We start from the raw sequence: 27,396 nt of genomic DNA on the forward strand, positions 1-27,396 counted from the left end.
GCAAGCAAAGCTTCATCTGTGTTTACAGCCACTCCCCATTGCTAGCATTACGGCCTCCTCTCAGATCAGTGGTGGCATTAGATTCTCATAAGAGGGATCTAGGTTGCATGCTCCTTATTATGAGTATCATCCCAAAACCATCCTTGCCCCTTCCCCCGACCCCAGATCCATGGAAAAAAATTGTCTTCCTTGAAACTGGTCCCTGGTGCCAAAAAGTTGAGGACTGCTGATCTAGAGGAAACAGGTTCTCATCAGACACCAGATTTGCTGGTGCCTTGATCCAACCAGTCCATTCTGAAGGAGATCAGCCTTGGGATTTCTTTGGAAGGAATGATGCTAAAGCTGAAACTCCAGTACTTTTGCCACCTCATGTGAAGAGTTGACTCAGTGGAAAAGACTCTGATGCTGGGAGGGATTGGGGGCAAGAGGAGAAGGTGACGACAGAGGATGAGATGGCTGGATGGCATCACTGACTCGATGGATGTGAGTCTGAGTGAACTCCAGGAGTTGGTGATGGACAGGGAGGCCTGGCGTGCTGCAATTCATGGGGTGGCAAAGAGTCGGACACGACTGAGCGACTGAACTGAACTGAACTGATCTTGGACTTCCAGCCTCCAGAACTGTGAGAAGTAAATTTCTATTGTTTGAGTCCCCAGTCCATGGTATTATGTTATGACAGTCTGAACTGACTAAAGCAAACAGGGGGTGTTGTTATGAGGTGTTGGATGCATTTTACTTTACAGATGTTGCAAAGCAGCTACACAGGTCACTTCACATCCATTTAGCTCTCCTTAAGCTGACCTAACCAGGAGAAGGGTCTTGTTCTGTCCTTGGCATTCAGACTGTGGCTTCTCGTCTTTGATGTTGATCTTAACTTGACATGGGCCCCGTCTCTCTAGAATATGAAACTTCCCTCTATTTTCCTTTATCACATTAATTGCAAATTTTATCATTTATTTGGCTGTATCGGGTCTTAGCTGCGGCATGCAGGAGTTTCACTGCATCGTGGGATCTTTCGTTCCAGCACATGGACTCTCTAGTTGTGGCAGGTGAGCTCAGTAGTTGCTCTGCAGCATGTGGGATATTAGTCATCCGAGCAGGCATCAAACACACATCCCTTATGCTGCAAAGCAGATTCTTGACCACTAGAACACCAGGGAAGTCCTAATTGTAATTACACTATTTCGTAATGTTGGTTTAAAGGTCTTTGTCTGCTAATGTCAATATGTGAATCACATATTATTTTTGTTTATAGGGTCTGTTTTCTCTTTGGGTTTTTGTTTTGGGGTTTTGATTATTTTAACATGCCTCATTATTTTTTACTGGATACTGAAGATTTTAAATGATGCTTGTTTAGGCTCTGAACAATATTTTCATTCTCTAAAAATGCAGAGAAGTCTTCTTTTCATAGGCAAATAGAGTAATTGCGTGTCATCTTGATCCTGGTAAGACTTAGTTTTAACTTTTTGTTAGTCTTTGACTATTTTAACCCCATCACCTTAGTTCTGGTCCTCATCTCTCAGGTGTGATCCTTGGCCTCAGGATGGGACATTTCTGAACCTCAGCTACAGCCTGCATGTGTTTCCCAAAGCCCTTCCACTTCGGCAGAAACTCTGGCCTCCGTTTCTCCAGAACTGTGCAGGTGTTGAAATCTCTGCCCAGCTTTTAGTTTCCCTGCTACTATTTTCTGCTGGGTTTCTTGAAATCTCACCCTGAACATATACAGCTTTGGAGGTGGCCAACAATTTGAATGTTTCTCTGTCAACTTAGCCCAGAAAGAATACGATTTTATGTTTGCAGTCTCTCCCTCATTTTGACATTGCCTTCATGGGAAAAACCAAGTGAATGTGGGTTTCACTTTGGAATCTTTGTTTCTCCCAAGGGATATAGCCATTAATCTCCATTCTTGACTGTATTGGTTGCCCTCAAAACATTTACACAGTTGCTTGCATGTGTGTATGTGTGTGTGTATGTGTTTACTCCAGCTATTACAGTTTTTTTCATGGAGAAGACGGGCACTCAGTTATCAGTTGCCACTATGACTGATACAATTGTAAAACTCAGCAGCTTACAACAATAATTTATTTTTCTGTGGGTTGAGCAAGCTCAGCCAGGGAGCCTGCAACTACCATCAGGTGGTATCCAAGGCTGGGGTCATCTGAAGCCCTGATTGGACTTGACATAGAATATGACTTATTCATTCTTAAGTCTCTTCCTTCAGTGTTCCAAGGCCTCTTTCATTTTCCATATATTGTCTCATAATCCATGGTTTAGGCTTCTAACAGCATGGTCTGAGGACAGTAATGCTTTTTACCATGTGACTCACTGCTAAGAGCCAGGAAGCACAAATGTCCAGGTTTGATAAGAAATATGTCTGTAAATAACACAGCATAATTTCCACTGCACTCCATCTGTCAAATCAGTCACAGAGACCACCCAAATTCAAGGGTGGAGAAATAGACTCTGCCTCTCAAGGTGAGACTGGCAAGGTCATATTAGAGAAGAGCATGTGGAATGAGAGAATGTTGTAGCCATCTTTGGAAAATACAGATTGCCATAGAGTTTGAAATCAAAAGTCCCAATCAAAACTGGCTTAAGATGATAGAGAAAATCTGAATAATCTTTCTTAAAAGAAAACATTAAGAACAGATTCCCAGCAGTTGAATTCCACCAAACGTGTAATGGATACATTCCAAATCATCACAAACGCTTTCAAATCATAAAAATAAGAGAAACTTTTCTAACTATTTATATGAATACAGCACAATCTTAATCCCCAAACTAGACAAAGACCCAGTAGAGACAAACACTACTGGTCAACATTATTCATGGATAGAGATATAAAAATCCTCACAAAACATCAGCAAACCCAACTTGTGTTGGCTGAGGTTCTCTGAACAGCCAAAGATGGAATTAGGTGTACAAGAGATTTATTCTGATGGACAAATAGGAAGACATAGGAAGAGATATGTGAGCTTTTAGGTTGCAATACAGGCATGACAGCAGTGAAAGGAGAGAGAAGGATGGAATAGTAGGGGCAGTCTCAGATGCAGTGCAGATTTAAGAAAGTTTTAGGAGATCCTAGGGAAGGTCCACAAGTCAGTCGGGGCTGCTTAGAGGAGTCCCTGTCCCACAGGAATGGATCAGTGCTAGTATCTTTACCGTGTTCAGTCACTGGTTTGGGAGCAGCCCAGGGGAAGTGTGTCCCTGACTCAAATGAGGTGGTGAATCCAGAGGGATGATAGTGGGGCTATCAATTATGTTCTTTGAATCAGGAAATGGAAGTGATGTGTTTTCCTTGTTGTTATTCAGTCGCTAAGTGATGTCTGACTCTTTGCCACCCCATGGGACTGCAGCACACCAGTCTCCTCTGTCCTCCACTATCTCCTGAAGTTTGCTCAAATTATTCTCCATTGAGTCAGTGATGCTATTTTATACAAATCAGACAATATATTCTAAAAACATATTTATGTATTCTAAACCTATAAAAAATAATAAATGTTGAATACAGCTCAGGGACCTGATATTATTTTAATACTAAAAATTGATTAACATAATTTAACATTTTAACATATTAAAGGAGAAAATCATATGATCCACTTAATAGATTTTTAAAAATCCATAAAGGTCAACCTCTAATTATTATAAAAACTTTTACAAAAATAAGAATGTACAGGCTGTTTCTTAACTCAATGCTATACTATGCTAAGTCACTTCAGTCGTGTTCGACTCTGTGTGACCCCATAGACAGCAGCCCACCAGGCTCCCCCATCCCTGGGATTCTCCAGGCAAGAATACTGGAGTGGGTTGCCATTTCCTTCTCCAATGCATGAAAGTGAAAAGTGAGAGTGAAGTTGCTCAGTGGTATCCGACTCTTCAGGACCCCATGGACTGCAGCCTACCAGGCTCCTCCGTCCATAAGATTTTCCAGGCAAGAGTACTGGAGTGGGGTGCCATTGCCTTCTCCGTCTTAATTCAATATGAGATAGCTATTAGAAACCAAGAGTAAACATAAAAAACGATGGTGAAATAATTATTATTCTTTTTAAGATCAAGAAAAACAAAGATACCTCTATCCCTGCGCCTATCCAACACTGTACTATAGGGAAAAGGAGAGACAAAGTAATAGAAAAAGAGATAAAACTGTCATTAATTGCAAACAATATCATTGCTTATTTAGAAAACTCCAAACTATTTACAGACAAATTATGCGCAAAGCAAAGCAATGGGCTGAGAAGAAATAAGATTCTCTCTGAGGTAAGATAAACACTGCATTAGAAAGATATGTCTTACCAGATGGGCTATAGTAAAATATGATGGTGTAGTACCGGTGTAAAGATGGACATCAAGAGCATATAACGGAGTATCCCAAATAAACCCATGGCTCTCATCCTCTCCTTCCCCCGACGAGATCCATGGGTTCATTTGGGATACTCCATTATGCTCTCTTGATGTCTGTCTCTACTAGGATTGACATATATACACTGTGTGTGCGCGTGTGCATGCTCAGTCGTGTCCGGCTCTTTGCAACCCTATGGACTGCAGCCCACCAGGCTCCTCTGTCCATCGGACTCTCCAGGCAAGAATACCGAAGTGGGTTGCCCTGCTCTTCTCCAGGAGATCGTCCCAACTCGGGGATTGAACCCGTGTCTCGTATGCCTCCTGCATTGGCAGGCAGTTCTTTACCATTAGCACCATCAGCTGATTCATACTGTTGTACGGCAGAAACCAATGTAATATTGTAAAGTAATTAGACTCCAATTTAAAAAAAAACATGGATCTCAGTTCGGGCTGCTATAACAAAATATCATAAACTGAGGGTCTTAACAAACATTTATGTCACAGTTCTGGAGGCTGAGAAGTTCAAGATCAAGAATTGGTTCTGGTGAGAGCACACTTCCTGGTTTGCAGATGACCATCTTCCTGAATCTTCATATGGCAGAGAGAGAGGGAAAGAGAAGAAGGGAGGGCGGGACGGAGGAGAGAAGGAAATTGGGAGCTATTTCTCTGTTCTCTTCATACAAGGGTACTAGTTCCATTGTTAGGATCCCATTGTTATGACCTCATCTAACCCTAATTACTTCCAAAGGCCCCTCCAAATACTTCACATTGGGGTTTAGGGGTTTCAGATTTTGAGGAGACATAAACATTCAGTTCATAACAAGTGCATGGAAATTTGATTTATGACAGAGTGAGCATTATTCTAACATACATTTATTGGAAAATCATCTTGAAAAGGACCCTTAAAGGGGAGATGTACCACTGTATAGCCAAAGCTTTTTCCCAAGCCTTTCTGTAATGAGACCCAATCTTGTCTTTCAGTCACTGTCCTCTTGAACTTGAAGCAATGTATACTCGAGGAAAAGAGAGGATAACTGGATGGTTTTAAGTATTCTTGCCTGGAAAATCCTATGGGTGGAGGAGCCTGGTAGGCTGCAGTCCATGGGGTCACTAAGAGTCAAATACAACTCAGCAACTTCACTTTCACTTTTCACTTTCATGCACTGGAGAAGGAAGTGGCAACCCACTCCAGTATTCTTGCCTGGAGAATCCCAGGGATGGGGGAGCCTGGTGGGCTGCTGTCTATGGGGTTGCACAGAGTCGGACACGACTGAAGTGACTTAGCAGTAGCATGATTTATCAAAGATTTGACACTTCACAAGTTCCATACCTAATAGTTCACTATCTATAAACAAAATTTATTTTTTAAATTGGGATACAGTTGATTTACAACGCTGTGTGTTTCAGGTATACAGCAAAGTGATTCAGTTATACATATAACCCAGGGGTTGAATCCAGGTCTCCCACATTGCAGGTGGATTCTTTACCAGCTGAGCCACCAGGGAAGCCCGTTATACATACACATGTATCCATTCTTTTTCAGATTCTTTTCCCATTTAGGTTATTACAGAGTATTGGGTAGAGTTCCCTGCAGTAGGTCCCTGTCGATTATTTATTTTATATATAGTAATGTGTATATATTACTCCCAATCTCCTTGTTTATCCACCTTCACTTTTCCCCTTTCATAACCATAGCTTGCTTTTGAAGTCTGTGAGTCTGTTTTGTAAGCAAGTTCATTTGTATTATTTTTTTTAGATTCAGCATATACGTGATACCATATGATATCTTTCTCTGACACTCTTCACTTAGTATGATAATCTCTAGGGCCATCCATGTTGCTGCAAATGGCATTGTTTCCTTCTTTTTATGGCTGAGTAATATTCCACTTTATACAGGTATGGCATCTATTTTATTCATTCCTCTGTCAATGGACATTTAGGTTCCTTCTATGACATGGCTATTGTAAACAGTGCTGCTGTGAACACTGGGGTGCATGCATCTTTTGAATGAAATGAATTTTATAATATATAGTCTAAAGAAAACTCTAGGAAGCCTGTATTATGCTTGAGAATCTCAAAAGTCTTTCTCTTCCCATTTATTGCCTGTTTTGCCCCAGCACAACAAATTCCATCTTTCAATTCCAATTAAATATGGATAGTATTTAATTACCCTGCATTATATATGCTGCTGCTGCTGCTAAGACGCTTCAGTCATGTCCGACTCTGTGCAACCCCATAGACAGCAGCCCACCAGGCTCCGCCATCCCTGGGATTCTCCAGGCAAGAACACTGGAGTGGGTTGCCATTTCCTTCTTCAATCATGAAAGTGAAAAGTGAAAGTGAAGTTGCTCAGTCGGGATCAATCTCAGTGAATCTGTGAAGGGCTTCTCTCAGTCTATCTAGGAATTTACCAGGAGCTCCCTTCTCCTCCTGTCCTATGTTTGCCAATTTGCCACAGTTTAAAGGCTTAGCACGCACCTGCCTGAGTCCTTCAAAAATACATCTGACAAAATGACTCTGATCCCATCTTCCTTTAGCTGTGTTGTAGTCCCAGTCTGGTTCTGTAATTGGGACCGCCTGATTCTCAGTGGGGAGGGCGGCTATCTCATTCTCCCTTTTCCCTACTGATTCATTACCAAGCCATTCATCTCCATTAGCAACCGCTTTTCCCAAAACTCGGCTGAGTCAGGAGTCAGCATTTGTCCCAAGACACACATCACATCCTTCCAAGTAAGGTCATAAAGCAAAGTAACACCTTTAAAAGCTCCAATATATTTTTCTGGGTCCTCTAAATAGTCTCCCAGATCCTCCTTGATTCTTTGCATTTCTTGATAAGAAAAAGGCTTATTAACTCTCATAGACTGATTATTTCTTCCGGTGGGTTCAGAGAGACTGAGGAACAGCCACACAAGCATTATATATGGACAATATTTAATATCCTGATAATATTTAATTATCCATATTCCAATTAAATATGGATAATTTAAAATTATTGTGCTGCAGTCCATGGGGTCACAAAGAGTCGGACACGACTTTGACTGTGTGGATCACAACAAACTGGAAAATTCTTCAAGAGATGGGAATACCAGACCACCTTATCTGCCTCCTGAGAAATCTGTATGCAGGTAAGAAGCAACAGTTAGAACCAGACATGGAACAACAGACTGGCTCCAAATCGGGAAAGGAGCATGTCAAGGCTATATATTGTCACCCTGCTTATTTAACTTATATGCAGAGTACATCATGCCAAATGCCGGGCTGGATGAAGCACAAGCTGGAATCAAGATTGCTGGGAGAAACATCAACAACCTCAGATATGCCGATGATACCACCCTTATGGCAGAAAGTGAAGAGGAACTAAAGAGCCTCTCGATGAAAGTGAAAGAGGAGAGTGAAAAAGTTGGCTTAAACCTCAACGTCCAGAAAACGAAGATCATGGCATCTGGTCCCATCACTTCATGCCAAATAAATGGGGAAACAATGGAAGCAGCGAGAAACTTTATTGGGGGGGGGGCTCCAAAATCACTGCAGATGGTGACTGCAGCCATGAAATTAAAAGATGTTCCCTCCTTGGAAGAAAAGCTATGACCAACCTAGACAGCATATTAAAAAGTAGATTCATTACTTTGCCAACAAAGGTCCATCTAGTCAAGGCTATGGTTTTTCCAGTAGTCAAATATGGATGCGAGAGTTGGACTATAAAGTAAGCTGAGTGCTGAAGAACTGATGCTTTTGAACTGTGGTGTCGGAGAAGAAGACTCTCGAGAGTCCCTTGGACTGCAAGGAGATCAAACCAGTCGATCTTAAAGGAAATCAGTCCTGAATATTCATTGGAAGGACTGATGCTGGAGCTGAAACTCCAATACTTTGGCCACCTGATGCGAAAAACTGACTCACTGGAAAAAACTGAAGGCAGGAGGAGAAAGAGACCACAGAGGATGAGATGGTTGGATGGCATCACCAACTCAGTGGACATGAATTTGAACAAGCTCTGGGAGTTGGTGATGGACAGGGAAGCCTAGCATGCTGTAGCCCATGGGGTCGCAAAGAGTTGGACACAAATGAATGACTGAATTGACTGATGTATAATATAGACCACGGGCTTCCCAGGGCACAGTGGTAAAGGACCCACCTGTCAGTGCAGGAGACACAGAGGATGCGGCTTTGATCCCTGGGTTGAGAAGATCCCCTGGAGTAGGAAATGGCAACCTGCTCCAGTATTCTTGCCTGAGAAATTCCATGAACAGAGGAGCCTGGCAGCCTACAGTCCATGAAGCCATAAAGAGTCAGACACATCTGAGCAATTAAGGACACACATTTTAGCACATCCATACAGTTTAGGGTTATGGGTAGAGTAAGATCATTGAACGTTCTCCTCACCACCTCCAGACAATCACTCTTTCCCTCTGGTTCTTCGGTCATTAAGTGGTTTATGGGAGAACTAAACATGGAGAGAGAGGTTGACTGCCCCCAGGTGGTAGATCGGGTGAACTGTCTATGAAACTATGCAATCAGTTCCAGGCAGAATATATTTCAAAATGTTTCTCCCTCTGGGGTTTGGCAAAAACAGGCAATTTTTTGTTCCAACAGCTATGTACTTCAGCAAATCCCTCCTGCTGTTCTGAGCAGTCACCTTTCAAGCCCACAAGTGACTGAGATCTTCTGCTTCAAACTGACAGAGCAGAGCTGAAGCAGAATGTCATCCAGGCAGTGCCATTTTTTTCTGGCCAACAATTTGACGCACTCAGACCTATGCCTGGCTTTCAGTACATTTCTTGGCCAACCATGAAGTCCTCTTGACAGTACCATGTTGATGAGATTTTATGGTATCCGATAAAATCAGCAACAAGTAAGATTTTGCAGTGGGAACAACCGTCTAAAATGGTTGATCAGAAAAAAATCTGAGGTGATCAATTCCGAAACAACTCTGTGTTAACATTATTTGGTGAATGGACTTTCTTTTAAATAATCTCTGTAAGTAAATTTTGAGTTCATAAAATTGGAGCCCACCAAAATGACACAAAGTCGAATTTCAAATACTGTTTGTGTATGTGTGTGTGTGTGTGTGTGAGTTCTAAAAAATGTTATAAATATGTTCCTGCCAAGGATGGACTATTGTCTTCAGGCCAAAGCTTAAGAAGATAAAGCATAGCATCCAACCAGCTGCCCAGAGGAGAGAGAAGTATGCATTTTTCAAAATAAACAACTTTTTAAATTGAAGTACGGTTGATTTACAATGTTGTGTGACTGCAAGGAGATCAAACTAGTCGATCCTAAAGTGCTTTATCCAGCACAATACATAAAACTGGGGCTGCTACTTGGCTGAGCATGCTATAGTCTTCAGTCATTTTCCTGGATCCAGTGAGTTTCTGCAAGGTTCATACTGGAGAATTAAATGGGGATGTGATAGACACCACCACCCTAGCATTCTTTTGGTTTCAAATGGTGGCATGAATCTTTGCCATCCCTCTGAGATATGAAATTGTGTGTGGCTTAATATCTTGGTGGGAAAATGGAGAGGAGGTTATTTTTACTTGGCCTTTCCTAACCATGATAGCTGTCACTTCTCAGGCCACAGTTCAACTGCCGTGGATGTCCATTTTGATGACATACTCAGGGGCCAGGAAAATGACCAGCGGGTGAGTCTGTAGACCCAGTGGGCCCACTGTGAGCGGGACTTTATCCAGGACTCTATTTGTGCAAGGAGACCATGAAGCTGCTTCGGACCTCGGTACCATTGTCAGTTCACACCCTGTGTCCAAAAGCCCTCAAAAAATCAGGTAATTCCTCTTTCTCAGAGTATAGTCACTTAAGTAAATGACTACAGGTCCTTTTAGAGGAAAGACATGGGGGTAATTTCTGGAATGATTGCTGAAGCATCTCAGGGTTCTTTCTCTAGGGCCGCAGCCACCTTAGAGTCAACGTGTTCTAGATCTGAACACTGGCTCAAATCAGAAGTGAGCAAGACATCAAAGCATTTTAATGGGGGATTTCCCTGGTGGTCCAGGGTTAAGACCTGTCTTCCAATGCAGGGGTGCGGGTTTGATCCCTGGTCAGGGAACTAAGTTCCCACATGCTTTGAGGCCAAAAAACCAAAATATAAAACAGAAGCAATATTGCAACAAATTCAATAAAGATTTTAAAGACTGTCCACATCAAAAAAATCTTAACCACATTTTAATGGGTAATCACCACCTGCCTTTCTTCCTCCACTGCTGACTTCTTTGGGTTGGAGAAATTAAGAAGCATCTTTGTTGAGTAACTGTCTGTTTTGCCCATAAGGAAGCCAGGGTCTATTAACCATCTCCACCATTTCCTGTGGGTCAAGTCTCTTTAGTTTCCCTTCCAACCTTGCCAGCCATGATGGTAACTGTGGCTTAATAGCTATTAATGGTTACAGGACCCTTCATGCCCCCATCCTTAGGTCTGTTAACAAACCTAGCTCTTGAGTTTGCCTCATGGAGCCCTGGCTTGCAAATTTCATCTAACCACCTGTTTTCTCTGACCACTCCTAGTCTCAACTTTGTCTGTTCAGGTCTTCCAAGGAGTAGAAGCCAAAAAAGGAATGGATATGCAAAAGATTTATTGGATGAAATACCTATGAAGGACACAGGGAGCTAGAGAAGTAGGGAGGGAGAAACTTTAAACTACAAAGCAGGTCTGACATCTGTGAAAGGAGAAAGAGAAGGAAGAACTGAGTAAGAAGAGCCTTTGATTACAGTGCTGCTCTAAGAAAAGTTTTGGCCAGACCCATGAGGAGTCTTGAGCAAAAGTTGATCTCTTAGAGAAATACTGCATCCAACAAATGGCCCTATTCCAGCACACGTTATGCTCAGTCATTGTCTGGGAATGGCCTAAAGGTAGCACTGACCGAAAATGAATGGAGACTCCAAAGTAGATCTCAAAAAGTACCAGATGTAGACAATCAACTATGTTCCACAGTAGGTTTTCTTGAAGGGGGTTTTGAACCATCATGGTCACCTCACCGAGGACCACACAATAATTCTCGTTAAAGAGTATTTCCTTGGATGCCACCTAATGTGCAAAGATGCTCTAACTCTCCAAAGAGAAGAAACTATCACGTTATTAGAGCAGTGTCTGCCCCTCTTTCATTCTCTTCCTTTTCAGACTGTGTCCTGGTTTTGTATGCATGTGAGTTAGAAATCCATTACTTACTTATCCACCTTTTTGTTGCTGTTGTTTTGCGGGGGTGGAGGGGAGCCACCCTGCATGGGATGTGAGATCTTAAGTTCCCTGACCAGGGATCAAACTCGAGCCCCGGGCAATTGAAGCACTGAGTCCTAACCACTGGACCATCAGGGAAGGCCACGGGAATTATTGCTGAAGCATCTTTCTCTAGGGTTCTTAAGGCCATTAAGAACCTTAATGGCCTCTCTTTAGCTTCATGAAGGCCCTGCTAAAGTTTGTAAATGATCATTTTCCTTTAAGATCACTTCCTTGAAGAGACTTTCTTCTTCACTTTCTGTTCCTTTTCCTTATTTTCTCCACTACACTTTTTACTGTCTATAATGTTATTATATATTTGTGCATTTGTTGATCCATTTTCTGTGTCTCCTGTGCTGTGGTTAGTCACTCAGTCATGTCCGACTGTTTGTGACCCTATGGACCATAGCCCACCAGGCTCCTCAGTCCATGGGGATTCTCCAGGCAAGAATACTGGAGTGGGTTGTCATGCCCTCCCCCAGGGGCTCTTCCCCACCCAGGGACTGAACCCAGCTCCCTCGCATTGCAGGCAGATTCTTAACCATCTGAGCCACCAGGGAATAATGTTATCGTATATTTGTGTGCTTGTTGATCCGTTTTCTCCATCCCCTATTTGAACGTAAATTCCATGGCAGACGGGATCCCTTTTTCCTTGATCACTACCATATGTTTAGTACTCAGCACACACTTGCCTGACACACAGTATGTGTTTAATATATGATGATTAAATGAGTATATCAAATCTTAGGCAGGTCAACTATCCCAGAAATCTCTAAGACTAATCCCTAGAGTAGGGGGTGAAGACAGAGCAAAGGAGATCTCACAATAATCCTATAAACTAGGCTTATCATCCCCATTTTGCAGATGAGTAAACTGAGGTTTATACAAAAGTTAAGTAATACAAAACCATCCAGCCAGTAAGTTATAAAGCTGGGATTTGAATCCATATCCAAAGCGTATGCTCTCAGATGGCAGCCTGGACGGGAGGGGAGTTTGGGGGAGAATGGATACATGTGTTATCTATGGCTAAGTCCCTTTGCTGGCACCTGAAATTATCACAACATTGTTAATTGACTATATTCCAATAAAAAATAAAATGCTAAAACAACAAAAAACAAAGTGTGTGCTCTCAACCACTATTGAATACTAAGTACAACAACAAAACCCCAAAACCTAGCTTATAAATACATGAGTTCTGAAAAATACTAAACTAGCTCCATTTCCAAACTTCTTGAAGAGAGTAACTCTCACCATCCTTCTATATAATTGCTGTATAGATCAGACATCATGAAGTAATCCTGCTGCTGCTAAGTCACTTTAATCGTGTCCGACTCTGGGTGACCCCATAGACGGCAACCTACCAGGCTCCTCTGTCCCTGGGATTCTCCAGGCAAGAACACTGGAGTGGGTTTGCCATTTCCTTCTCCAATGCATGCAAGTGAAAAGTGAAAGTGAAGTCGCTCAGTCGCTCAGTCCTGTCCAACTCTTAGCGACCCCATGGACTGCAGCCCACCAGGCTCCTCTGCCATGGCGTTTTCCAGGCAAGAGTACTGGAGTAGGGTGCCATTGCCTTCTCCAGAAGTAACCCTAAAGCGCTTCAAAATTTGCCAGCTAACAGCTGATCATGTCCTCTTTTGCAATGTGAACTAAAATGCTTGCTAATTAGGCTTCTGAAGGGCTTAAATGTTCCACACAGAATATGGGAAATCCAGAGAACCATTAAGTCCTTACCTGGTGCCAAACTGAATGCTATAGTGTATTTTCCTGGTATTTTAACCTGTCTAGCACCTAATGACTCAGAAAGTGTTACTCTTATTTAATCCCTCTCAGGATTTCTTTTTTCTTACCAAGAAGCTACTAATAACCTCCCTTGTTAGCGAAGTTAGTCTCTTCAGATACCTGTCAAATGATTTTCTGTTGCTAATCTAAAGCAAAAGTAAAAAAAGGAGCCAAATCATTTTGGAAAGCAGACAAGAAAAAGCCCTCAGCGGGAAGTGTTTAATTGTTAGTAGCACACCTCCTGCTGGTAGGAGAAGGAGAAGCCACACAACGCAAACACCACATCTAAAATCAAATGCACATCTACTTAAATTCCAGTCTTCTGTTCACCTGGTAAATTATTCAGCCTTCTTACACATTTAATAAAGTTCTGAAACAGGCCCCAGGAAACACCTGCATATAAAATATAATTTGAGAAATAAATAAAACCTTGGTAGGAGGCAACGGTCTTACCCGAGGTAACTCTGATGAAAGTACTTAGAGTGAGCTGTCTGTCCTGCTGATTTCTGAGTCACTTTTTTCAAGGGGCAGTTCCTTTTGGCTTGGCATTGAACATGACAGTAGCTGATTAATTCCTGGAGAGTAGGGTGGGTTTGATTGACAAGCCAGAAGCTTGATGAAATCTGGCTTTAGTATCCTCAAATGTTTTTTCCCAACCTCGGCACAGGAAGATCTCCTTGGGATAAAATCCTTCATTTGAATTTTTTCCATAAAAAAGACGTGTGTGTGTGTGTGTGTGTGTGTGTGTGTGTGTGTGTGTGTGTGTGTGTGTGTAAGAGAAAGAGACAGAAAGACAGAGACAGAGAAAACTGCTTCTGGGTCATTAACACCTTTGAAGATATCAGGCTAAGAAGATTGCTGTGCGTGAAAATGTAAAAACAAACAAGCAAACAAACAACAATAACAAAACTCATTCATTCAAGACAATTGATGACAGAGTGGTAAGGCAAAAACCCAAATGGCCGTTGTGGTGTCCAAAGAAATACTGACATCTACTGGTAGGTCTAGAAATCACAGGGCTTGTCCAAGGGCCACATTTCCATATGGAAATGGAGGGATGGATACATATCCACTGGACACAGAACTATTTAAGCAAAAGACGAATTTATTATGACCATTAAAACCATTTCTGAATTTTCCTATTATTTATTATAGTCCTTTTATCTGCCAGATAGATAGAACCCCTATACTTGAAACATTAAGGAAGAGAGCAGCACAGTCAAGGCAAGTGTAAAATGAACCGAATTCCTTTCTATCTTTTTATGACCTGAAAACATGCCTTTTCAAACAGTACTTCAAAACGTAGCAAGAACAACGGAAATTGCTCAGCTGGAAGATATACCTGTGTTCAAATCCAAGGTACCTCCATTTGGCTTTTTAGTTTCTATGAAGTTACTTAATCTCTCTGAATCTCAATCTTCCCAGATAAAAAGAGGATTAAGAACACCTGCCTGGGATGACAATGAGAGGCAGTGGACGCAAAATGCCTTGCTCACAGTAAATACCCAATAATGGACTTGCTTTCATGTTAAGAACAGGAAACTTTCTAGGGCTATTTGGTTCTTGATTGACCAAGCTACAATTTGGGAGAGTGCTTCTCAAACTTTAACTGGCATAAAAATTGTCAGGAAATCTTGTTGAAATGAAGGTTCTGATTCAATCGATTAGAAGCACGGCCTGGGATACTGAATTTCTAGCCAGCTCCCAGGTGATGCTACTGCTGGTCCAGGGCTATACTGAGTAGCGAGGATCTGTGGGGTCTACCGCCCTCTGGTGGTCAGGAGTTTTGAGATGGCCTCTATCGATTGCCTTCCTCTGCAAGCAAATCTCTTTTTTTTTTTCTAATTGAAGTATAGGGACTTCCCTAGCTGTCCAGTGGTTGAGAATCACCTTCCAGTGCAAGGGGTGAGAGTTCGATCCCTGATCAGGAAGCTAGGATCCCACATGCCTTGCCGCCAAAAAACAAACACATAAAAAACCTCAGAAATTATATTGTAACAAATTTAATAAAGACTTTGAAAATGGTCCACATCAAAAAAAAAAAAAAAAACCTAAAAGAAAAATTGAAGTATAGTTAATTTACAATAATTTCAGGTATACAGCAAAGTGATTCAGTATTTCTGCAGATTATATTCCATTACAGGCTATTACAAGATAGTGGGTATAATTCCCTGTGCTATACAGTATGTCCTTATTGCTTATCTATTTCATATGGAGTAATTTGTATCCATTAATCCCATATCCTTGATTTGTCCCTCCCCTCTTCCTCTTTTCTTTGGTAATCATAAGTTTGTTTTCTATGTCTGTGGGTCTATTTCTGTTTTAAATATACACTCAGTTGTACTGTTTTTTAGGTTCCACATATAAGTGACATCATATGATAGATAATTGTCTTTCTCTGACATTGCACTATGTATTCTCTAAGTTCATCTGCACTGCACTCTTTTTACGGCAGAGTAATATTCTATTGTATAAATACATCACATCTTCTTAATCTAATCATCTGTTGATGGGCACTTGGGTTGTTTCTGTGTCTTGGATATTGTAAATAATGCTGCTATGAACGCTGGGGTGCATGTATCTCTTTAAATTAGTGTTCTCATTTTTTTCTGGATATATACTCAGGAGTAGATTTGCTGGATCTTATGGTAGCTCTGTTTTCAGTTTTTCAAGCAACCTTCATACTATTTTCCATAGGGACTGCACCAGTTTATATTCCCACCAACAGTGTATGAGGGTTCCCTTTCCCCATATCCTCTCCAATATTTATTTGTGTTCTTCTTGATGACAGCTATTCTGACCAGTGTGAGTGATAGCCCACTGTTGTTCTGATCTGCATTTCTCTAGTAATTAGCAATGGTGAGCATCTTTCCATGGGCCTGTTACCCATCTGTATGTCTCCTTCAGAAAAATGTCTATTCAAGTCATCTGCCCATTTTTTGATTGGGTTGTTTTTTTATTGAGTTGTATGAGCTGTTTATACATCTTGGATGTTAACCCTGGTTGGTTGCATCATTTACAAATATTTTCTCCCATTCTGTAGGTTGTCCTTTCGTTTTGTTGGTGGTTTCCTTTGCTGTGCCAAATCTCTTTAGTTTAGTTGAATCCAATTTGTTTATTTTTGCTTTTATTTCTTTTGCCTTAGGAGACCAGTCCAAGAAAATATTGCTACAATTTATGTCAAAGACTGTTCTGCCTATGTTCTCTTTGAGGAGTTTTATTGTTTTAGGTCTTACATTTAGGCCTTTAAACTATTTTGAGTTTATTTTCCTGTATGGTGTGAGAAAATTTTTTAGATAAGGGTAAATATCTCTGAAAAATTCATTCTTTCCAATACGTGGACGAAGAGTGCACAAAAATGTTCCAAATGAAGATGAATTTGGCTGATGTAGAAAAACTGAAAACTTCATTCTCACACCTTTCTAGTTTATGGATTTCACTTCTCATAAGAGAGACGAGGCATTTGATTCTGATCAAATTAACCCCATAAGAGAGGTCTGACAAATTAAAGCCCAGCAGTTAATTTGTTCTGTTGTAATTCTGGGTTTTTGCAGAACCTGGCCACAGCGAGTGATTCAGATTGTGGGCCTTGGAGTCACAGGGGAGTTGGCATCCTGACATCACCATCTGCAAGGTCTTGATCAAGTTCCTAAACTTGTCTAAGCCCTAGTTTTCTCAGAGTATACCACAAAAGTTAAATGTTATAATACAGATAAAGACTTAGCATATATACTGCTTGAAAAATGATAGTGTTATTATTGTTTTCATGACAAAATAGCACAGCTGTCATTTCTCTTTGTTTTATAATTATAGTGCTGCCACTTTGGAGAAAGAATAGGCAATGGGATACCACAGAATGAGGTTTTGGAGAAGGCAAGATTTCGGTTTAAAAATCTCGGTTCTACCTCCAGCTGGGATAACTTCCAGCACCATTATATAACATCCCTGGGTATCAGGGTCCAACTGAACAACAAGGAAATTACAGCTTATACTTGGGTGGTCTGAGGATTAGAGATGTTAGTTGAGCTGACACAAAATAAAAAGCCCTTAAAATTATTCATTACTACTGTCAATGGTAAAAACACTGTATTCTGAATCAGAAGACGGGTTTTAGAACTCATTTTTCTGACTTCTCTGCCTCCATACACAGCATTTTAAGCAAATCAAATAATATCCTTGGGCCAGTAAATTATAAATGGAGGCGGGAATTATGGCCTTATCTGTTGGTCACAGGGTAACTGCGTGAGGCAGGCTTTCAAAAATTATTATTATAACCAGCTAATTAACCTAACCAATTAAACTTCATTTTAGTCACATGCCATTTTTTAAAGTATACAGCAAGTTTTCCTAAGTATTATCACAATTATTTTGTACAGCAATGTCATAAGGATGGCTATATTTGCACTTTTCACGGACAGAGGAACAGAGGGTCAGAAAGATTAAGTAACTTGTTTAAGACTGTGGAGTCGGCAGAATAAATAAACTCAGGTGTCCTGATTCTGAAATTCTATTAATAGTAGAGATTCATGAGGCAACAGGTACTATTTAAGTGAGCTCATGAAAAGGTTTCATGTTTTCACCACTAAGATAGCAACCTAACACTGGATGGTTGTGGCTTGGTCGCCGTGACCAATTGATAAAGGCATTGTTGGTGGCCTTGAATGACATGGCTTCAACTTCAACTGCTACTTCCTGGAAAGTGATGATGGGCAAGTCACCTTCTGTCAGAAGTTCACTTGAACTATAAAAGGAAGACTCTGAACTGGATAATATCTAAGCTTTTCTTTAATTTCTAATTGGTCATAGGGTAGCAGCCACTGCCAGAGGAATGGAGATAAGACAAAATGTGAGCATATATTATAGTCGCCATTGTAGATCAGCTTGTCCTTAAATTCTGGGGACACATGCCATCCAAAGGATTGTCCAACAGCCACACTACCGTTCTACTAGCACACTTTTTCTTAAATTTTATTTTTATTTTTTGGCTGTGCCATGTGGCATGTGGGATCTTAGTTCCCTGATCAGGGATAGAAACGCTGCAGTGAAAGGATGCAGCCTTAACCACTGGACCTCCAAGTAAGTTCCTATCCTCCCTTTTAGGAAACCTCCCATAGTATGGAAATCTTTCTCCTGAAGCCTACAGGACCAGGCATTTCCCCTGTCTATAGCAAAGCAGTCAGGGAACCAAGACTCTCCTTGACTGTCAGGATCTCAGTGGCCAGAGTTCATAGCCATGGCCTCATCACTGATCAGTCAGTTCAGTTTAGTTGCTCAGTCATGTCCAAGACCCCAGTGTGACCTGTTGTATGGTTCTTACTGCCTAGCTTTCTCACGCTTCTGTGCTTCTTGGCTGTTTTCCAAGCTGGTCCTCCAGCTCTGCTCTCATCCCAGTAAGTTCCCTTTAGGTTGAAGACAATCAGACTTAAATTCTGCTGCTTACCACTAACTGCAGGAGAGATTAATATCCTTTTTGCATTTTTTTCTTTGCTAAAGCCACTGCCAAGATTCTTGTGATGAGCTGAGCAAACACAATTCACACCAATGTTCCTAACTGCAATATATAAGAGGAACCATGCAGAAAATGCTAAAGAATTAAAAAGTAGTTATCTTTTCTTTAAAATTTTTAATTCGAATGCCACTGCACCTTCTGTGAATCAAGCATTCACATCCTTCTAAAAATATACTGCCGCACTAATAAACAAAAATCTGTTCGATAAGATAAATCGATGGACTTGACTGGCACCTTATAAGATAGTGAGCGTAGCTGAAGAGTGCTATGTGCTTTGTAAATTTAGAACTGCATTCCCTAAATGTCAAGTGTTTATTACCTGGAAAAAAGAAAGGGAAAACAACTCTGCGTTTGAAACATGTTTTGCAGTTTCCTTGATGAGACATTTTAAGGACCATTGGTTGTCTAAATAGAAATTGTATTTTAGAGAAAGGAAGACTATGAAAGATTGTTCTCTAGTTTAAGATTATACCCTGTACCTTGCAATAAAGCTGTAAACTCAAGCAGGCATGCTGTGCTGTTCCCCCCCCCCCACCTGCTTGTTCTCCCCCTTCAAGCCTTGTTCTTCACTTTGAAGACAAAGGTGTATGAAAATATTTAGCACACAGCCAGCCTCAGTAAGGTCTTTTTTTTCCCCAGTGAGATCTTACTAGATATGGTTTCCTTACTGTTCCTCTTTTCCTTAACAAGGAACGGCAATGCTATGACTGTTATCTGAGAGTTAAAAGAAAGTTCATCTTTAAATTTCATGGACTCTGAGTTTCATGAATTTGATGTATCATATACTGTGGTTCCTAGAAATGGAATTTTTCAGAAGGAATGATCATTTTGAAAAGAAATTCTTCTCAAGATTTTCAAAATGGATAATAAGATTTTAACAAAAAAGGTTAGTTTTCTATCTCTACCAAACTAGCCAGATTTTTTACTTCATCTGATTTCTTTTCCATTCTTTCTGCTTTAATAGAGGACTCTAGGGGGTATAAATATCTAACTATCTAGGGGTCAGCTTCAGAGCTTTCAGGCCTCAAAGAAGTTCAGTTGGTGTCTCACAGGATGGTTTATGACACGAACTATTCAAAGAACCCTTTCCTTGAATGGTTCTTTCATTTTTACTTGTGTTCTGCAGAGTCTGAAGCATAGCCAGGTTCAGAGCTGCTTCCTAGAAATTGATGTCAAGATATTAACTCTGAGATGAGCTTTCCACAAGTTAAAAATACCAAGGAGAATCATTTCCCATGGATGGATCTTTGTTATAAAGACACTTCTAGATAAGTAAACAATCCTTGTAGAAAAAGAAAGCTGTTTGAACTGGCTTCCCTTGACCTTGCTTTTGTAGACTGCAGAGTTGATTTCAGAACAATTACCTCTCTCTCAATCTTTAAAATTTTTCCTATGTCTGTGCCTGCCACTAGGAGCTGGAGAATCTTAGATGAATCACCAATCAGTCAACGATTATTACACAGCTCTATGTGAGGAACAGCAGAGTAGGGCAGGAAATTTACAATGGTGATACATCTTTTTGAAAACTGTACAGTTCACCATTACTGGCAAAGTGTGCATGTATCACAACAATTAAGGTGGTACCTCTTAAGACAAGAGACAATCTAGTGGCAGGAGACAGAGTCCCTTTAATGGGACCACCCAGCACAAAAGGGCATGGCATGATGACACCAGCAGGCTACATTCCTAAACAGGAAATGGTTCACCACTCCACCAGGAGAAATGCAGACTCTTGAAGCAGAAGAATGGAAATCAGACAAGTGGTGAAGAGCCTCAGTCTCCAATGGTAAACCAGGTTCTAGTGGTTTCATTAGCTATGGAACCCTATACTAAGGTCACAGGTACAAAGGCCGCAGATGTGGAGTCCTGCACCAAGGTCATGCCTGGAACTGAGTCTCAGAGCAACCACTGCCATGAGCCCTCTGATCTATACTGGCCAGCTCCCTAACCCCATATTAGGTAAGAAAACCCACCCTATTGCCCTACAGCACCCTGACCAATCACCTAATGCCACCCTTTCAGCAGGAATTTTGTTTGAGGTTATAAAAATTGGCTAGTAACCCACAAAAGGGTCAGCTCTCCCCCAGGCTGGACTGCTGTTCTAACAATGTCTCCAGCTCTAATAAACTCTGTTCTCCTCTCTTTCTGCCTCATGCCTGGAAATTCTTTTCCAACCCGCGCACAGACCACGACATTGGCTTTGTGCCTGGTTTGCTAATGTGGTTGTTTCAATAGAGCAAATCATTTCCTATACTTCTATATCAAACTCATCTCTCAGGTAGCTTGTTGGCTCTCCTCTGGACAGTTTTTCTGTGGTTTAAAGAATTTAGGATCTTTTGGAGGACCTCTAGGATGAAGACTTCTGGTTGTTGGATTACAAGGAACGATGAAACAGAACCCTCTTGTATGAGACAGCAGTGCTCCTTTGGAGAAAAGGCTACTAGAAAGCTAATGCTTTAGACCCAAGTCAACAGTGATTAACACCAATGATATTGCAGGCAATTTCTAGTAGACATCTTAAACACTCAACACTGATCCTGGTTCCACCATCTATCATCTGTGGGGTTATTGTGGAGGACACTGAACCTCACCAAGGGGCAGTTTTCCCTTCTGCAAGATAGGAAAAAGCACCCCAGTGGGCTGACTAAGGTGATAATGTATTTTTATAGCTTTACTTTTCTTTTTTAAAAATTAATTTATTTTAATTGGAGGCTAATTACTTTACAATATTGTAGTGGTTTTGCCATACATTGACATGAATAGCTTTACTTTTCAAATTAACCAATTAATTAATTTTTGGCTGTGCTGGGTCTTCACTGCTGTGCACAGGCTTTCTCCAGTTGTGGCAAGCAGGGCCTCCTCTTTGTTGAGGGGCATGGGCTTCTAATTGCGGTGGCTTCTCTTGTGGAGCACAGGCTCTAGGCCCATGGACTCAGTAGTTGTCACTGCTGGTGACAACTCAGTAGTGGTGCATGGGCTTAGCTGCCCTAAGGCATGTGAAATCTTCCCAGACCAGGGAGCAAACCCATGTTCGCTGCATTGGCAGGTGGATTCTCAACCACTGACTACAGGGAATCCCGGAGGTGATACATATTAATACATAAAATAACCAAAAGAGCAACATTCCACACCCCATTAATGTCTTATTATTATTGATGATCAGTAAGTCAGAAAGAAAAGACTAATTTATGACCCCCTGAAGAGTGAAAACTCACAGAAGAAAATGAATGAGGAAGAGGGATTTAAATGATCCGGGATGGAGAGATTTGCCAGCGCAAGCAAACTTTTCTGTCCCTTTCAAGTTCCATGTGATTGTGGTACATAAAACATCCCAGAAATGAGATAAAATCCATTTAGCTGAGGTGATGGCTAGGGTCAGCAGTTCTTTCCTGTCAAATGCACACGAGAAAGCTGGACAGCCTCATTTCCAATCAGATCCCACTGCTGCTCTATTATCTGGATAATTAAAGGTATTTTATAGCAAAACACTCCTGATACAAAAAAAAAAAAAAAAAATGAAGCAGGCATGTTTTACTATAATGGTGCTGGGCTTAAGGTATGAGTGAAAAAGAATCAATGGGCTGAGTTTTTCTTTCTTCAAGAAGAGTTCCGTTTTAACCTAAGAAATAAAAACCATTTTACCATGATACAACCTGCAGTTAGCATATCAAGAACTCCATAAAAATATTCAATATTTTGAGAACACCTTAAAGTCTACTGCATAATAAACCACACTGCCAGAAGATTAAGTCCAAATGATAGCATTATAAGGAATAAAACTGGCTCAGTCAAAACACTATTTCCTGCCTCCAAACCCTCTAATTGCTCCCTCAAACTTGAGGGCTATTTGATTTACAAGTGAAATGAGTTTCTAAGTTTGGAAGAGATGATCTTCACAGCTTTTTGGACTCTCTATTTTGCAAATGGAGAAAGTCCAGTTTCTTGATAGGACTCAAATCCCCACTTTATTTTGATGCTCCCCAAAGAAGCTGAATTAGAAAAACTCCAAGTAAAATAACAATGTAATCTTTTATTTAGACATATAAGCATTTCGGGCTTCCCTGGGAGCTCAGAAGGTAAAGAATTTTACCTTCTGTGGTGCAGGAGACCCCGCTTCAATCGCTGGGTTGGGAAGATCCCCTGGAGAAGGGAATGGCCCTCCATTCCAGTATTCTGGCCTGGAGAATCCCGTGGACAGAGGAGCCTGGTGGGCTACAGTCTGTGGGGTCACAAAGAGTTGGACACAACTGAGAGACTAACACTTCACTCATAAGCATTTTACACCTTATCATAAGAAATGAGAATTTTAATTTTGTTTTTTAAAATTCATCCTGTGTTCTCCAACTTAACATTTAAATCCTATTAGTTTTAGCAGAGGCAAACTATTATATACAAGATGGATAAACAACAAGGTCCTATTGTATAGCACAGGGAACTATATTTATTATTCTATAATAAAACACGATGGAAAATAAAAAAATAAATCCTATTAGTCTTAGATTATTTACTTTCAAATCTGAGGTCTTACCCAATGATTGGTCTAAACATGAGACAATCATTCTATATTTATCTCTATCTTTTTGTTGATTCTTGCTCCTTACAGCTGTCTGGAGCTGTAGATATGAAAGTCTCAGGACGACGGGTATCTCAAATTTGGAGGTAAACTAACACTAGATATGGCTGTGAAATAATTTTTTCGCTTCCACACACTTGGCCCTGGAACACACCATTCCTCTCACAGAACCCCAGAATGTCTATTACTTTCAGCATGTCAAAGTTATACAGTCCATTAACATTCTTGCACTTTATTTCAGATCCTTTCAAAAGAACTTTAAAAATGTGAAATGTTGTCCTATTTCTCTCTTATAAAACAGACAGGATCACAATACTCCTAAAATACTAACCTTATGATAGATTCCATTTTTATATATTTGTTTCCTGTTAGAAAAATGAAGCATATTGATGGTTACTTGGAAGTTTGTGAAAATTAGTTTTCAGGACTTTTATCTCCAAGAGTTATATTAATGCCCTCAGACATGTTACTTACTTTCTCTTTATACCAGATTTTTGGGTAAATTAAGGAATATGTTGTAGTTATTGTTAGCTTTTCCCTAAAGAAGAATAATTACTCAAACCTCATGGGCTCTCCTATGAAAATAAAGACAATATAAAATATATTTGAATTGATAAAGGAAAATGAATAAAAATGAGATGAAACATAAAGCAAGCAAATGAAAGCTTCATTGAGACATCACATATATAGTCTACTCCAATCTTGTTTCATTAGCATCTGAAATTTGATATGTGCATTACTATCCAGTAAACAGTTCTCTGTGACTGTAGAAAGATGCTCAAAAATCAAAATATTTGACTCAAAGACTTAAAGCTGTAGGAAGGCAGCTTAGCTGTGCTGGGCGTTCATTGCTGCATGCAGGCCTTCTCTAGTTGCGGTGCACTACTCTCTAGAGACATGGCAGAGCAGAAGGATGTGTGCTCATCTTCTCCTGCAAGAACTCCAAAATTACAACTCACTGCTGAACAACCAGCAACAGGAGAATGTTGGATTCCATTAAAAAAAGATGCCCACGTCCAAGGGCAAAAGAGAAGCCCCAGCAAGATGGTAGGAGGGGCAAAATAGCATTTAGAAGCAAACCCCATACCCTCCAGAGACTCTTAGAGGGCTCAAACAAACCTTGTGTGCACCAGGACCCAGAGACCCCACGGAGACTGAGCCAGAACTGGGTCTGAGTGTCTCCGGCAGAGGTATGGGCCAGCAGTCGACTGCTGCAGGGGCAGGGGCTCTGCATGCAGTAGACCTGGGTATGGCAGAAGCCTTCTTGGAGGGGTCACCATTAACCCCACCACAGAGCTGCCAGAACTTGAACAAGACTGAGGAAACAGACTCTTGGGGGGCACAAACAAAACCTTGTATGTACCAGGAACCAGAAGAAAGGAGCAGTGACCCCACAAGAGACTGACCCACAGTTGCCTGTGAGTGTCCAGGAGTCTCTGGCAGAGGTGTGGGTTGGAAGTGGCCTGCTGTAGGGTTGGGGCACCAAGTGCAGCAGTACCTGCATGGGACCTTTTGAAGGAGGTTGCCATTATCTTCATTACCTCCACCATAGTTTGGCCTCAGGTCAAACAACAGGGAGGGAACACAGCCCCGCCCATCACAGATAACTGGATTTAAGATTTACTAAGCACGGCTCCACCCATCAGAACAAGACCCAGTTTCCCCCTCAGTCAGTCTTTCCCACTGAAAGTTTGCTGCTCAACCATGAAAGACCCGGTATTCTTGGCCTCCGGAGGAGAAGAATTCAATCTGGGGCCAGAGACGAGGCTTGATCGCTCAGAGCTTTTGTGTAATAAAGTTTTATTAAAGTATAAAAGGGATAGAGAAAGCTTCTGATATAGACATCAGAAGAGGGCAGAAAGAGTACCTCCTCACTAGTGTTAGCAATAGAGTTATATACCTTTTAATTAGTTATTACAAAGAATCAAAAGAACGTCTGGAGGATGTAAAGACCTTACTAGACCCACTCTGGTTCGAAATAGGAAAAGGAGTACATCAAGGCTGTATATTGTCACCCTGCTTATTTAACTTATATGCAGAGTACATCATGAGAAATGCTGGGCTGGAAGAAACACAAGCTGGAATCAAGATTGCCAGGAGAAATATCAATAACCTCAGAGTTGCGGATGACAACACCCTTATGGCAGAAAGTGAAGAGGAACTAAAAAGCCTCTTGATGAAAGTGAAAGAGGAGAGTGAAAAAGTTGGCTTAAAGCTCAACATTCAGAAAACGAAGATCATGGCATCTGGTCCCATCACTTCATGGGAAATAGATGGGGAAACAGTGGAAACAGTGTCAGACTCTGTTTTTTGGAGCTCCAAAATCACTGCAGATGGTGATTGCAGCCATGAAATTAAAAGACGCTTACTCCTTGGAAGAAAAGTTATGAGCAACCTAGATAGTATATTCAAAAGCAGAGACATTATTTTGCCGACTAAGGTCCATCTAGTCAAGGCTATGGTTTTCCAGTAGTCATGTACGGATGTGAGAGTTGGACTGTGAAGAAGGCTGAGCACCAAAGAATTGATGCTTTTGAACTGTGGTGTTGGAGAAGACTCTTGAGAGTCCCTTGGACTGCAAGGAGATCCAACCAGTCCATTCTGAAGGAGATCAGCCCTGGGTGTTCTTTGGAAGGAATGATGCTAAAGCTGAAACTCCAGTACTTTGGCCACCTCATGCGAAGAGTTGACTCATTGGAAAAGACTCTGATGCTGGGAGGGACTGTGGGCAGGAGGAGAAGGGGACGACCGAGGATGAGATGGCTGGATGGCATCACTGACTCAATGGACGTGAGTCTGAGTGAACCCCGGGAGTTGGTGATGGACAGGGAGGCCTGGCGTGCCGCGATTCATGGGGTCGCAAAGAGTCGGACCCGACTGAGCGACTGAATTGAACTGAGACCCACTCCCATAATTTACATTTTAAGATAACAGGATTACCAGAAGGTTTTTTTCCAGAGACTGTCCTCAAGCAGGATACATTATTGTTATATAATCCTAAGGAATGTAGAGGGAAAAAAACATTTGTCCTTTTTCCTCCTCCTTGAGAATTCCAGACCCTTCTCTCCTTGGGGACCCTCAGACTTCTTATCAACCTACATAGGAATTGACTCTCTCACCATGAGGAAACTTCCATAAGCCTCTTATCCTTATACATCAGAGGGCAGACAGAATGAAAACCACAATCACAGAAAACTAACCAATCTGATCACATGGACCACACCCTTATCTAACTCAGTGGAACTATGAGCCATGCCATGTAGGGCCACCCAAGATGGATGGGTCATGGTGGAGAGTTATGACAAAACGTGGTCCACTGGAGAAGGCAATGGCAAACCACTTCAGTATTCTTGCCTTGAGAACACCATGAACAGTATGAAAAGGCAAAAGATAGGACACTGAAAGATGAACTCCCCAGGTTGGTAGGTGCCCAATATGCTACGGGAGATCAGTGGAGAAACAACTCCAGAAAGAACAAAGAGACAGAGCCAAAGCAAAAACAGCACCCAGTTGTGGATGTGACTGGTGTAGGAATAAAGTCCAGTGCTGTAAAGAGCAATATTGCATAAGAACCTGGAATGTTAGGTCCATAAATCAAGGCAAACTGGAAGTAGTCAGGAGATGGCAAGAGTGAACATCAACATTTTAGGAATCAGTAAACTAAAATAGGTTCTAAACTAAAATAGGACTGGAATAGGTGCATTTCACTCAGATGACCATTATATCTACTACTGCAGGCAAGAATCCCTTAGAAGAAACAGAGTAGCCATCGTAGTCAACAATAGAGTCTGAAATGCAGTACTTGCATGAAATCTCAAAAACAACAGAATGATTTCTGTTCATTTCCAAGGCAAACCATTCAATATCACAGTAATCCAAGTCTATCCCCCAACCACTAATGCTGAAGAAGCTGAAGTTGAACGGTTCTGTGAAGACCTACAAGACCTTTTAGAACTAACACTCAAGAAAG

The sequence above is a fragment of the Ovis aries genome, chromosome 13, assembly GCF_016772045.2.
Source record: "Ovis aries strain OAR_USU_Benz2616 breed Rambouillet chromosome 13, ARS-UI_Ramb_v3.0, whole genome shotgun sequence".
In the NCBI taxonomy this organism is placed as follows: Eukaryota; Metazoa; Chordata; class Mammalia; order Artiodactyla; family Bovidae; genus Ovis; species Ovis aries.